The sequence below is a fragment of the Symphalangus syndactylus genome, chromosome 2 (genome assembly GCF_028878055.3).
Source record: "Symphalangus syndactylus isolate Jambi chromosome 2, NHGRI_mSymSyn1-v2.1_pri, whole genome shotgun sequence".
In the NCBI taxonomy this organism is placed as follows: Eukaryota; Metazoa; Chordata; class Mammalia; order Primates; family Hylobatidae; genus Symphalangus; species Symphalangus syndactylus.
Window position 1 is genome coordinate 66,079,607 of NC_072424.2, and position 14,566 is coordinate 66,094,172.

At 39.9% G+C, this 14,566-nt stretch overlaps 1 pseudogene; it reads right to left on the minus strand.

Annotated features, from left to right (window-relative positions):
* Positions 1–10,671: 10,671 nt before the first annotated feature.
* LOC129470535 (actin, cytoplasmic 2-like) lies at positions 10,672–11,700 on the minus strand (annotated as a pseudogene).
* Positions 11,701–14,566: the final 2,866 nt, after the last annotated feature.

Sequence of the window (14,566 nt, forward strand, 5' to 3'; positions counted from 1 at the left end):
ACAGGACTCCTCAAATTATTGTTCTCTGTTAATAAATGGCCTTTATGTAAACTAAAAAAGGGATGCCTTGTGTATTATAGTACCAGGAAGACAGGGATTAATATTTCTACTACTGAAATAGTTAGCACTTTGATTTTCTCTTCTTTAAAAGAAATATTTGAATTTTGTTTTTAAATAGTAACTTTGATTACTATTTTGTCTTTTGTAAGCACCCATGATTTTTCTTCAGTTTTTGGTCAATTTGACCAAGACACAGATAATGATGATTAGACATAGACAACCTTGAAATATTGAAAGTATGATATGGATAGTGAATACAGTAACTTAATAAGTACAAAAATGGCTAGATTGTACAAAGAATGCCTGGATTGTGCCCACATTATGTAAATTCAGAAGTCTTTTGTAAATTTTTTCTCTGGGGAAAATTTCACAAAAGCACCCTCTTTCTACTTTGGATTAGCACTTAACAATTGTGAATGTTGATCCTTCGCTGGTAAAGAGTGAAAAATCTTCCTTACTTTTCCATCTCTGGAAATAGAAAAATGTTTTTTTAAAAATCAGCTGCAGAATATATTCCAAGCTAGTTAAAGATACAAGATTTTCTGAAGAGTAACTTGCAGCCAGGGTTATCATTGGTTCATAGTTTACTCTTAGCATAAGCTAATGAATTTGAAATAAACCTGGCCCAAACATGTTAGGAGACAAAGCTCTATTATAACCCAGCTCTAAGCTATCATTTATTCACTGGGAAAAAAAAAAAAAACCTCAGGAAGAAGCTTGCCAACGAACCAGATGTCACCATCAGTAGACAATTATGTTCCACAGCTTGGCACCTGGGGCCCACAGTCATCATCCAAGAAGGAGGAGAAATAAAAAGTAGAACATTCTGGCAGACTCCAGACTGAAAGATTCCAAATGGCTCATGGAGAAAATGGAGGCTAAAGAGCTGCTTCTTTAATTCTCAGGAAGGAGACCCCAGAACTGAAACATGATCACTCTACCTATTGAGGATGTCATGATCCTTACAGATAAAGCAGAGTCTACAAGGACCTGGAGTGCTCCCAGGGGCTGGCTTTGGGAGCCGGCATGGCAGCATTTGTACACTGGAAGATTTACCATGTCACAGAGACAATCTCATCTTTTGGGATAAATTACCAACCGAACTGAAAACGTTTCCTTCTTTGGCAAATTTTAAGGATTGAAAAGGACTTAGGATTTAGAGGTGATTTCGGTGAAATACTGTCCAGAATGTACTGGACTGAATTGCATAAAATACCTTTTCAAAATCTGCCTTATTCCATAATTAACCTATGATTAAGAAACTGGAGATTTACATGGAGAATCTCATCAAGGCCTCCTTTTTTTCAGCTGAGAAAAAAATGAACTCCCTCTTTTGAAATGCATTTCAGTCGAGAGTAGACACTTTGCAATCCTCAGATGGTTCCAAAATGAAAAGCCTTTTCCACTTTTATGTAATCTAGGAATTAAGGACATAAATGAAAGTTGAAATAACCAACTTTTATTTGTATTTTCTTTTTTTTCTTTTTTTATTATACTTTAAGTTCTAGGGTACATGTGCACAACGTGCAGGGTTGTTAGGTATGTACACATGCACCATGTTGGTGTGCTGCACCCATTAACTGGTCATTTACATTGGGTATATCTCCTAATGCTGTCCCTCCCCCCTCCCCCGACCCCACAACAGGCCCCAATGTGTGATGTTCCCCTTCCTGTGTCCAAGTGTTCTCATTGTTCAATTCCCACCTGTGAGTGAGAACATGCGGTGTTTGGATTTTTGTCCTTGCGATAGTTTGCTGAGAATGATGGTTTCCAGTTTCATCCATGTCCCTAAAAAGGACATTAACTCATGCTTTTTTATGGCTGCATAGTATCCCATGGTGTATACATGCCACATTTTCTTAATCCAGTCTATCATTGATAGACATTTGGGTTGGGAAATAACCAACTTTTATTAAAAGTTTTCTGAACATTTCTTTATATATAAAGATTCCACTTAAATGGAAACTGCCCATGTTCAGACAAAAATAAAATGTCTACATTAGATTTATTGGTTCAGTCTGTAACTAAACAGAACAACTAAAATATTGGTTAAGTGGAAACTGCTTTTTCCATTTTTCTCTGCCTTTATAAATCACCAAATCCTGCATAACGCAAGAGATTGTAACTTAATTTAAAGATTATGTTTATTGTTATGTTTAAAGATTATGTTTATGTGTGTATGGTTATCACGTATTTCCATGGTCGAAACTGATTTTTATAAAATTGAGGAAATATTTTTATTAGTTTTCAGTAGTTACTAATGTTTTGTTTGGATAGAGCTAACTGGCCCACTTAAATTAGTCTATGAATCCGCAAATAGTTCTTCTTCACAAACAAACCTTACCAAATATCTTAAACTATATATACTACATTTGGGGCAAAGGGCAAGATTCTTCTTTATGTATGATAACTATAGTGCCAATTAGCTAGTTAATATGTTAAGTGATATAAATAATTACATATATAATAAATAAATTACATATATAATAAATAAATTACATATATAATAAATAAATTACATATATAATTTATTACATAACACATATTTAATTATACATTAACATTTGCCTAAAGTTGGAGTTCCAGAGTCTATCTTTTAGACTTTCAATAGCTTTGATCATTCTTTCATGATGAGGTAGCACATTAATTTCTTCTGGAAATGTGATGCTTTTAATGTAGTAGTTTTTGAATGTTTTGCTTTGGGAATTACTTTATTAAAGGTTAAAAACAAAACAATGAGCACATGTCCCACTGCCACCACCAACTCCTACTTCCTCTGCCTTTGGCCCTTCTTACCAAAACTCTCCGTAGACATTACCAGAAAGAGCTTTGCTATGTATTTAAACGATACACATGAATAATGGCATTCTAGTTTGCCTTTGATGTGAACAAACAGTACTATTCTCTGACGGTTATAAATGTTAGTGTTACCAGCCCGTGTGTCACTCTTGATCGATGGGAAATTGTTTTCCTAGTGACAGGAAACAACAAGCTGAGAATCAGAAGTGGTCTCTGGCAATGCCACCCTGAGTGTGCAACATCTCGTTGGAGAATCAGAAGTCCCCAATTCTATTGCGGGATTTGCATGATCGGATAGATAGCCTCTCTGCATCTGAGTTCCCTCAATTGTGATGAATCATTGTTATTCCTGTCCCTGGTTCTCATCACAGAGATAATAAATTCCATTCTGAGTGCTGTGGAGAGCTACGACCCTTCCGCAGACCTGTGTAAATTGAGAGGGCGTTAGCGGCAAGCCACAAAGCAGTCCCTTTGTCTTGCTGCTGAAGCTTCCACACTCCCACACTCTCTCTGACACCTGTCTATCCTATTTCTAAAGTGGCAGGGAAAATGCCTGGAGTTAAGGGCCACACTCATTGCCAGCTCCAGCTGAATAACTTGGAACGGATGGAAAAATTAAGAAGTGTTTTCTGTCTTCCTCAGCTCTCACAGGAGGTCTATGGTACTTTCTCAAGGTCAAGGAGAGAACTGAAGTGGGTGGAGAATTTCTGCAGAACACTTCAAGGCCCTTTGAAAACTGAAAGGGACATACTTTTATAATAGTACATGCCATATTGTAAACTCCTCTGCAAAGTTTCTTGACAGAAATAATGACTTTGATTGCTATAGCTCAGATAAATTATCAAGACACAGTAGGAAAAAGGGTAAAATAAGAGAGAAAAATATTTCATCACTGATGTCAGCTTTTAGAAAATTATTGTATATAATATTTGATTTAAGGAATATCTACTCTTAGTTTGAGGATCCCTGGTGAATTTCTTTCTATAATTTATAATCCAAACTAATACTTGCAGTTCTGCTTCTGTATAACCCAACATATTTTAGTAGGAAAGGGGAAATCCAAAGGAAAGTTTGGATAGCACTATATGCTCCAATGTTTCCTGGCATTAGGAAGGAGATTTTCTGAATTTTTCAGCTTCTTACCCTGCAGAATGGAAGCAATTAGTTACAATAAATGCAGGGAATTTCCCATAGCATTCCCTGCTATGTAGAAAGAAGTAGAAATCAAGAGACCTGGGTCTGCTTCTAGCTCATTACTAACCATCTATATGCCATTGGGAAAGTCATATAACCTCCCCAGATTCTAATGTGTTACTCTATAAAATAAAATAAGTGGCTTATTTATTCATTTGAAAACATTTGTTAAGCACTCGACAGACTGAGGCACCATGCTAGGCTCTGGAAATAAAAAGCCAAATAAGATACTGTCCTTGCCTTCACAGAGCATGCAGCCAAGAAGGAAGGGACAGAAGCATAAACAAGTGCAGGAAAGGGTAGATGGTGTTATGGGAAAGTTGAAGAGACCCAGGACAAGCAAAGGAGGCATATTGGTTGGAGTGGGCAGAAAGTAATTTCTAAGGTTTGTGAGTCTAAAGTCAGGGCTTAAAAAAAAAAGAATTTGTCAAGAGGACCTCAGAAGAACAGTGAGTTGGAGGATACCAAAGGAATTTCCAAGAACAAGAATCAGCAGATGAAAAACACAGGGATATAGAACAGTCTGGCATGATAGGAAAACCACAGGGTTCAGGGTGGACAGAGAAGATAGGAGCCAGATGGTGGAGCATACTAAGGAGTTTGGCACAGGTATGACCTTTAGTACATAGGCATGACCTTTAGTCTATGGCATAAGCTTTAATCTATGGCCATAACCTTTAGCCTCTGGGCATAGACTAGAGGCATGGCCTTTAACGTAAGAGGCTAACCTTTAGTCTGTGGGCATGACCTTTCGACGTGGTCAAGCAGAGCAGATTTCTATGATCACTCTTGCAAAAAATATGGAGGATACTGAAAGGGAGAATTAAAAGGGTGCATTGTCTTACCTTATCCACAAACCCTTCTAGGAGAAGCTGCCCCACCCACTGCCCTTGCTGAAAGCAAATGAGCTATATTATCTACCATGTGACATTACCCGTCACTACACATGATTGGGTCAGGTACAGGTATCTAATGCAAGCATGGCAAATCTTAGCTCTGGATGAAGTCTCTTAAAAACATGAGCTATATTCAGAGTCCACTTGGGCAAAACTCAGAGAGCAGTATCATGAGTATTGATAAGGATCTAGAGAAATGGAAACCGTCAGGCACTATGGGTAGAAATGTAAATTGGTAAGCCATTCTGGAGATTAAGTTGGCTATATTTAGTATAATTAATTATGCATATATCCAGCAATCCAATCTTGTTTCTGTATATGTAAAGCAGAAGATGAATGTGACTAATTGTGACATTCTCCCTTAACAAGTCCATAAATGGACACATACAAGGTTGTTTGTTGCACTATTGTTTTGAGAACAGGGAATTGGAGGCCACACAGACATCTATCACTATGAGACAGATAAGTAAAATATGATGGATGCATACACCAAAAGAACTGTAGCAAGCAGAACTAGATATGTACAGAGAAACATGAAGTGTAAAAACAGTGTTGAGTAAAAAAGTAAATAGAGCTATAATATAGCATCATTTATATAGATTTTAAATGAAGACCTACACAAAGCAACACTATATATTTTTCAAAGACATATACTAGCCAAGGATATATATCACACATATGAGAGTCAATGCTTTTGATGGAAATGGAAGTGGGAAAGAGTCAGGATAAGAGAGAAAAACAAATAATTAATATGGCCTTGTATAAACAAATTTTAGTGTGTCTGAGTAGAATGAATGCAATTCCATACACTTGTGGTCAGGAAGGAAAATTAAAATGTGAGTTTACAGAGCCATATTCTCTCTTTAAAAACTAAGAAACAAGGCAAAAGTTTGCATTTCTAATGAGTTAGAAAGGGGTGTGGCTAAGTCACATTTATGATAAGATATCAGGATGAAGATCTGCAAATTTGCAAATTCTTGCTTCTGGTCTGCTGAACATTTTTAAATGCAGAAACACCCTTTAGCTCCCATTTTCTTGAAGTCCAACCATTTTGTAGCTTTTGAATTGTTCTCTGTTCCTGCACTCAAAGGAATCGATAGTAAAAAAAAAAAAAAAAAAAAAAAGTACCAGGAACATGACTACAGTCAGAGATAACTGTCAGGATATTGCTATAACTATGCAAAGGAGAAGTGCTGAATAACCCAGCGGTGGGGGTGGGGGTAGAGGTCAGTACTAGAGACACAGATTCAGGGATCAAAAGATGAGAGAAGATTGTTGAAGTGCTCTGTGAATGAGTGAGATCATGGTTATAAACGTGGAGAGGAGGGGAGAGTGTAAGAGTTGTGTAAAGAGGAGCCACAGAAGAGACTGAAGAAGAACCAGCTGAAGAGAGGAACCAACAAAAGGGACTGAAAGGGAACAGTTGGAGAGGGAGAAGCTCTAGGAGGGAATGCCATTATGGAGAAAAGAGGAAAGGAGCAGCCAGTTTGATTATTTACTGCTAAACCATCAAGTAAGTTGAGAAACAGAAAGGTTCCATGGAACTTCCAATTGCAAGACCATGACGACCTTTTCCAATAACAGTTTTTGTGCTGTGGTAATGGCAGGAGTTAGTCCAGGGAGTCAAGAGTAAATGGGGTGCCACTCCGGCTAGTGCCCAGGCTGAAGATGGTTTATCCCACTCCAAAGGGCAAAGCTCAGCCCATTGGTTTTCCTATGACAACACAAGGGAGAAAAATAACCGAGACTAAATAGAACATAGTGAGATTAAATTAAATGAAATAAAGACGCTTTTTAACAAAAAAATAAAGTCTAAATTATTTTAAGTATAACCACAAGATGAAGCATTGAAGACAGTAAATGTAGAGTGTCCTTTATGGGTTTTGGCTAGGAAAGTTGCACTTGAGCTCTAAGCCTCTTCCAATTCTAATAGTCAATTATAGCTCATAAACTATAGTCCATGAACACAAAAATAACTTGATGTTAAAGAACTAAATAACTTACTTCTTTATTTTAGGCTGCTTGTTGTAGAAGGAATCTGTGCTTATTGTAAATTTAAGCAATGCAGAAACATATAAAGTCAAAATTAAGTCCTCTCTTTCACCTCTGCCTCACCCTAATCTCAATCCCCAGAGACACCATATTTTCCAGGCACATGCAAACATATATACGTACATAACTTTTAATATAATGGATTGATTCTATCTTTGAACATTGTATCTATAAACATGAGTGATATTAAAAATATTAAACAATCAGTGTGATGGGGTAGCAGCTAATCAGAATGGTTGTCAGTGCTAAGCAGCTGGGTTGAGTGGTGTGACATATTACGTTTAACTAGACCCAGCAGAGGTGCCGGAGGCCTGGCATGGTGGTGGGAGCTGCACCTCAGTGTCTGGCCACAGCTACATGGCCTCCGAGTTTTACTCTGACTCTCCAAGATTTTTCTGTAAGGCACATGATATGTTTTAATAAATTCCCTTTTTTTATTTAAACTAGCCAGAGTACTTTGTTTTTTGCAAGCAGAAACAACAGTGGAATATAAAAAGAATTAACAGGTTCTCAGCCGGGCGCGGTGGCTCACGCCTGTTAATCCCAGCACTTTGGGAGGCCGAGGATGGCAGATCACAAGGTCAGGAAATCGAGACCATCCTGACTAACATGGTGAAACCCCGTCTTTACTAAAAAATAAAAAATAATTAGCCGGGCGCGGTGGCAGGCGCCTGTAGTCCCAGCTACTGGGAAGCCTGAGGCGGGAGAATGGCATGAACCCAGGAGGCGGAGCTTGCAGCAAGCCTAGATCGCGCCACTGCTCTCCAGTCTGGGCAACAGAGCGAGACTCCGTCTCAAAAAAAAAAGAAAAGTCAGGTTCTCATCCCATTTAAATCAAGAATTTTGATCACCAGCAAATTTTGTGATCTGTAACAATCTGCACGGCAGTAACCAAATCTCAAAGACTGGTATCTCTCTTTCCTCTTTTGCCACATAAAGAGTTGACCTATGGCAGCTGTTGAGTGCCAGAGCGTAGGGGGAGATTAATCTATAATCAGGACAGCTCTTTTGCACAAAATAATTTCCTTCCTTTAAATTTTTCTTTAAATACACATTACCTTATTTTAGATTTTTTCTTTTGTAGTTTAAAAAGAAAAAGCAATCAAGAGAAAAATAAAGTAAGATCTTCATTTGCATATGTCTGCTCTGGAGGAAAAATATACTCTTTTTTCATTTCTTTCTTGATTACATCAGCAAAAGGCATTTAGAACACAGAGCTTTCAAATTAGTGCTTCAGGTCCTGATTATTTTTGAAGTCTTCATGAAATATTATTTAAAGAAGGAAGATTTCTAAATTCTGTCAAATATACCAACTATGCATAAGTTAATGCTAAGAAAATAAACTTTTTAATTTTTGATGTAATATAATACACTGAGAATTGTTCTATACATGAAACAAGAAGGAAGGGAGCATTACAAGTGCGGAAATATATTTCATATGTTCGTTGTCTCTGCTTTGATATATGCATAACTATATTGCATTCTAGGAGCAGCTAATTTCCATATAAAGTGTAGCTACTTTCAATTTTACTAGTCTTGTCTACAGAGGAAGCTTTGATTTGTGTGCCCGAGGCTAGATCAGAGAATGCATCATTTTCTTTAAGTTCCTTTCTGTCATGCACAATTGGTGAGTTCCAGCACTGATTATAACATGGATGTTTAGAAAGACATTACTGAAAAGGGAAAAAAAATAAGATAAATTGCATCATAGGCTAGCAAAATCAAAGAAAACTGATCAGAGAGAACCTGATGGCAATCCTCCCGAATTGTACACATTTGGGCATTAAGGGGCAATGAACCTTGGCCTATTCTGGTGATTATAACAGCTATTTCAAGCCTAATAGAAGAAGTGAAATTCTGCAGTCATATCAAAGCATCTGCCATCATTTGGTCCTTCTGTGATGGCTACTGCACATTGGTAACCACCTTCTTTGTAGAGCTGAAGGTGGACCAGCTGAGCTCACGTGAGGTGTGACTTATGCGTAGCAGAAGACCTCACCTCCAAATATTTCTTCGCTGACATTCATGAAATTTTATCCTTCAATTCCTTTTGATGATGTGTGCTTTTGAAGTGGATTAATGAATTCTGTTACCTGGAGGAATAAAATCAAGTACTCATCCAGTATCGGCCTATCCTATAACCTAATTATTTTACCTGATTACCATTTAATGGAAAGAGAGGCAAACTAGGAATGGGGAGTTCTGAGTTCTAGTCCCTGCTCTGTGGCTGTGCACCTCCAGGCAAATCACTTCTCCCCTTTAGTCTTAGTGTCTTCATCTTTAAACTGACGAGATGATAGTAAAGATCTCTCCTAGTTAGGAAATTCTGACTTTGTGACTAGATTATTACCCTTTTAACTTAGCACCCTGAAGGAATAGAAAAAAGAAGCAAAATTTTGATGGATTTGGGAATGAGAGAAGGAAGATAGGAGGTAAGTCATTTCCAGGCCAAAAGCGAGTAGAGATTTGTTAGGGAAGAGATACAAGCATTGAAAAAACTAAAATTGGGGAAGAAAACAAACTTCTGATTCTATACCTGAGTCATAGATTTTTGAAATATTTGTATAATACTAAAAATATTGGATTTGATTTTCTTTTTAAAAAACCTGGCCAGGCGCGGTGGCTCACGCTTGTAATCCCAGCACTTTGGGAGGCCGAGGCGGGCGGATCACGAGGTCAGGAGATCGAGACCACGGTGAAACCCCGTCTCTACTAAAAATACAAAAAATTAGCCGGGCGTGGTGGCGGGCGCCTGTAGTCCCAGCTACTTGGAGAGGCTGAGGCAGGAGAATGGTGTGAACCCAGGAGGCGGAGCTTGCAGTGAGCCGAGATCGCGCCACTGCACTCCAGCCTGGGCGACAGAGCGAGACTCCGTCTCAAAAAAAAAAAAAAAAAAAAAAAAAAAAAAAAACAACAAAAAAAAAAACAACAAAAAAAAACCTTTATTGGCTTGGATTTATTAGTATCATTATAAAAATATAGAAACTGCATGCCCCCAACCTGATTATTGTATCTCCTACAAGATAACTATTGTTAATAATTTGGAGTTTCTTCTCACAGACTTTTTTTTTTTCATGCCTATTACCATATGCAAGGAGGTTTTTTCTTTTCTTTTTTTTTTGGTATGCACTTTTATTCTACTGGCCTCAAGTTAGCATACAGGTAAGCCCTGGCTGCCTCCACCCACTCCGAGGGAGACCAAAAGCCTTCATACATCTCAAATTGGGGGACAAAAAAGGGGGGCCACAAAGGCTGATCATTCAAAATAAAAAAACTAAAAAAGTATTAAGGCAAAGATTAAAAGATTTTTGCATTACATAATTTACCCGAAAGCAATGCTATGACCTCCCGTGTGTGTACCTGGGAGAGGACTGGGCCATTCTCCTTAGAAAGAAGTGGGGTGGCTTTTAGGAGGCAAGGGACTTCCTGTAACAATGCATCTCACGATATTTGGAATGACCATTAAAAAAAGAACAATGTACAATCAAAGTCCTCGGCCACATTGTAGAACTTTGGGGGATGCTCGCTCCAACCAACCGCTGTCACCTTCACCGGTCCAGTTTTTAAATCCTGAGTCAAGCCAAAACAAACAAACAAACAAACAAAAACAAAAACAAAGAAAGCCATGCCAATCTCATCTTGTTTTCTGCGCAACTTAGGTTTTGCAACTAAGTCACAGTCAGCCTAGAAGCATTTGCAGTGGACGATGGAGGGGCCGGACTTGTCCTACTCCTGCTTGCTGATCCACATCTGCTGGAAGCTGGACGTGGAGGCCAGGATGGAGCAGCCAATTCACACGGAGTGCTTGCACTGGGGAGGAGCAATGATCTTGATGTCATCGTGCTGGGCGCCAGGGTGATCTCCTGCATCCTGTCTGTGATGCCAGGGTACATGGTGGTGCTGCCAGACAGCACTGTGTTGGCCTACAGGTCTTTGTGGATGTCCACTTCACACTTCATGATGGAGCTGAAGGTAGTGTCGTGGATGCCACAGGATTCCATGCCCAGAAAGGAAGGCTGGAAGAGTGCCTGGGGGCAGCGGAACCGCTCATTGCCGATGGTGATGACCTGGCTGTCTGGCAGCTCATAGCTCTTCTCCAGGGAGGAGCTGGAGGCCACCAAGGCCGTCTCCTGCTGGAAGTCCAGGGCAACGTAGCACAGCTTCTCCTTGATGTCACACATGATTTCCCGCTCGGTGTGGTGGTGAAGCTGTAGCCGTGCTGAGTGAGGGTCTTCTTGAGGTAGTCAGTCAGGTCCCTGCCAGCCAGGTCCAGACGCAGGATGGCGTGGGGAGGGCATACCTCTCCTAGATGGAGAGAGTGTGGGTGACCCTGTCACCGGGCTCCATCACGATGCCAGTGGTACCGCCAGAGGCATACAGGGACAGCAAGGCCTGGATGGCCACATACATGGCTGGGGTGTTGAAGGTCTCAAACATGAGCTGGGTCATCTTCTCATGGTTGGGCTTGGGGTTCGGGGGGCCTCGGTCAGCAGCACGGGGTGCTCCTTGGCAGTCACACGCACCTCATTGTAGGTGTGGTGCCAGATCTTCTCCAGTTGTCCCAGTTGGTGACGTTGCCATGCTCCATGGGGTACTTCAGAGTCAGGATGCCTCTCTTGCTCTGGGCCTCCTTGCCCACATAGGAGTCCTTCTGACCCATGCCCACCATCACTCCCCAGTGCCTGGGGTGCCCCACAATGGAGTTGTGCATGCTGGAGCAGTTGTCGACGATGATGAGCGTGGTGATAGCATCATCCATGGTGAGCTGGCTGCGGGTGTGGACGCATGGCGCAGCGGCATGGGCGAGGTTCTGTGCTTGCTGGGCGGACGCGGTCTGTGTGGTGTAAGGAGGTTTATATATATTTCTACAACATCTCCCCTACCACTACAGTAACTTGCTCCTTTTCTTTCTCTTTCTTTCTTTCTTTCTTTCTTTCTTTCTTACTTTCTTTCTCTTTCTTTCTTTCTTTTTCTTTTTCTTTCCTTTCTTTCTCTCTCTTTCTGTCCCCTTCCTTCCTTTCTTTCTTTTTCTTTCTTTCTTTTTCTTTCTTTCTTTTTCTTTTTCTTTCTTTCTCTCTCTCTCTCTCTTTCTCTCTCTCTCTTTCTTTCTTTCTCTTTCTTTCTTTCTTTCTTTCGATGGAGTTTCACTCTTGTCACCCAGATCGGAGTGAAATGGCAAGACCTCGGCTCACTGCAGCCTCTGCCTCCCAGGTTCAAGCTATTTTCCTTCCTCGGCCTCCCTAGAACCTGGAATTATAGACGTGCACCACCAAGCCTGGCTAATTTTTGTATTATTAGTAGAGACGAGGTTTCACCTTGTTGGCCAGGCTGGTCTCGAACTCCTGACCTCAGGTGACCCACCTGCCTTGGGCTCCCAAAGTCCTGGGATTATAGGCGTGAGCCACAGTGCCCGGCCTTCTTTTCATTTAATACTATAGTAGTGTGATCCTCTCTACCTATTACATAAAATACTTCAGGTGAACAACCTTGTACATGTGTTTCTGACACACTTTAGCAAGCTTGTCTGCAAGGATAGATTTCAGAGAGTGAGATGGCCAGGCCGCGCACACGCACTTTAAAGCGTGTCAGCTATTACCTGCCTTAGCCCTGTTTCCACAAGGCTTGTGATGAGGGCCTATGCGTTAGTACTTTCTGAGGAGCACGATCCCAGGGAGCGGGAATGAGAGATAAGAGTGAAGGGGGGAAGGAGGGAGAGCAAATACTAAAATGCCTTATTGAGCTGGCTGCTGCTTTTATTTATTTTATTGCTATTTTTTAAAATAAAGTTTTCATAGTCTTTAATTGGTTATTTTGCTGGTTATTGGTTAATAAATTGACAACGCAAGGAGGGGCCATGGGTAAGCTCCCAGCCAGGCTCCCACATCCAGGCTCAGGCAAGGATGGCTGCTGCTTTTAGTTGGCTGGTTGCTTAATCCCACAGGAACTTCTCTGAAGCCAAAGGAAATATGTCTCAAGACTGTCAGAGAAGCCATATGAAATGTATTTCAGGACCATCCATTGTGGTGAGGAGGGGAGAGTGGGAAAGGGAGAAGCCTTTATCCATCAGGTCTGTCTCCCACTTGTCAAAGGTTTGCCCATGAGTTGTTCATTCTCCAGCACTCTGGTTTGCACATGTGTCGGCCCTTGAGCACGTTCCTTTGGAGTCCTTCATTGTGAGTCATCCAAGAAGCCTGGGGGTGGGGCAGGACATAAGTCCACTTGCTTTTGTGTGAAGCCCACCTGAGTCCACATTAAATCACTGCAGTCATGACTGGAATAAGATACAAGTGTTGTCAAGGAGCTCTGAAGTGGTACATAAAAGATTTCAGATACACTAACAACCTGTCTCACAAAACTATACCAATTTACACTTTTATCAATCATGCAAAAGTGTCTTCTTACTTTTCTTTAACAACAGTGGATCTTGTCAATAACTTTTGCCAATATAGTGGGTAAATATTGGAAGTGATTTCTTCTGTTGTGCATTTCTGTGCTACTGAGGTTGAATATCTTTGCAAATGTTTATTAGCCTTTGTATTTTGTCTTTTGTGAATTGTCTACTATATTCTTTGGCTTTTTTTGTATTAGGTGGTTCTTTAAGGCTTTTTTTATTAAACAGAGAAGACTACTTTGTGAAGTTCATGTTCATGAAGTTTTGTAAGTACTCTCCTTAATAATCTAAAATATGAATATGCTGTTTTCCACTTGCCCAATTTCTAGCACTTAGTGTGAACTGAAGACAGTAGTTAGTCACATACGTGTTCTTTATATTAGCAAAATTACTATTTTTTCAGTATTAGACTCAGAGCACAATATTCCATAGGTAATAGCACATATGGTTTTTATTTAATTATGAATGCATTTACTTACAAATGCTTTCCAGAACAAAGTCACACTTTAAGCTTGTCCTTTCCTATTTTGTTCCTTGGGATAATGATTGCATAGTTCCTTTTTTTCCTTACGGAGAAGTCTTTTATCCTGTCATAGTTCAACTTCACTCTTATTTGCTACTTGTTAAATGGCTTCCGAAAGAATACAAGGACTTTTCTGTAACCTGCTCATGATTTCACTTCAGATAGTGCAACTGCCACATACAATCTTGTCATTCAGCTATCAACCAACCAAGGTCTTCTTGGTTTTATCCCTTGTTTTACAAACCGAACTTTTGTTCTTTTCTGCTATTTCCATTGTGATTATAAAGGATTAAGTGCCTGGAGTTTCAAGGGATGTACACTCATTGCAGTAATATTGCAGAAGATAAAAACAGAGGGAGCTACGATATGTTTTTATAATTTTGTGTGTGTGTGTGTGTGTGTGTGTGTGTGTGTGTAATTCCAGGTATATTATAAGATGAACCTGATTTTCTAATTATTGGTTAGAACAAAACACTAGAGTAAATAATTACACAGGTACCATTTTAAAAAAGTAAGTACATTTCTAATAGCATGCCTCCTAAGTAAATCTTTCTTTGATAAATAGCATCTGTGACTATTTCCTTTTCATGGCCTAAAGAGGTTGGTTATGACTCAGGGAAAGATGACTCTACCTCTAACTCCAGGTATCAC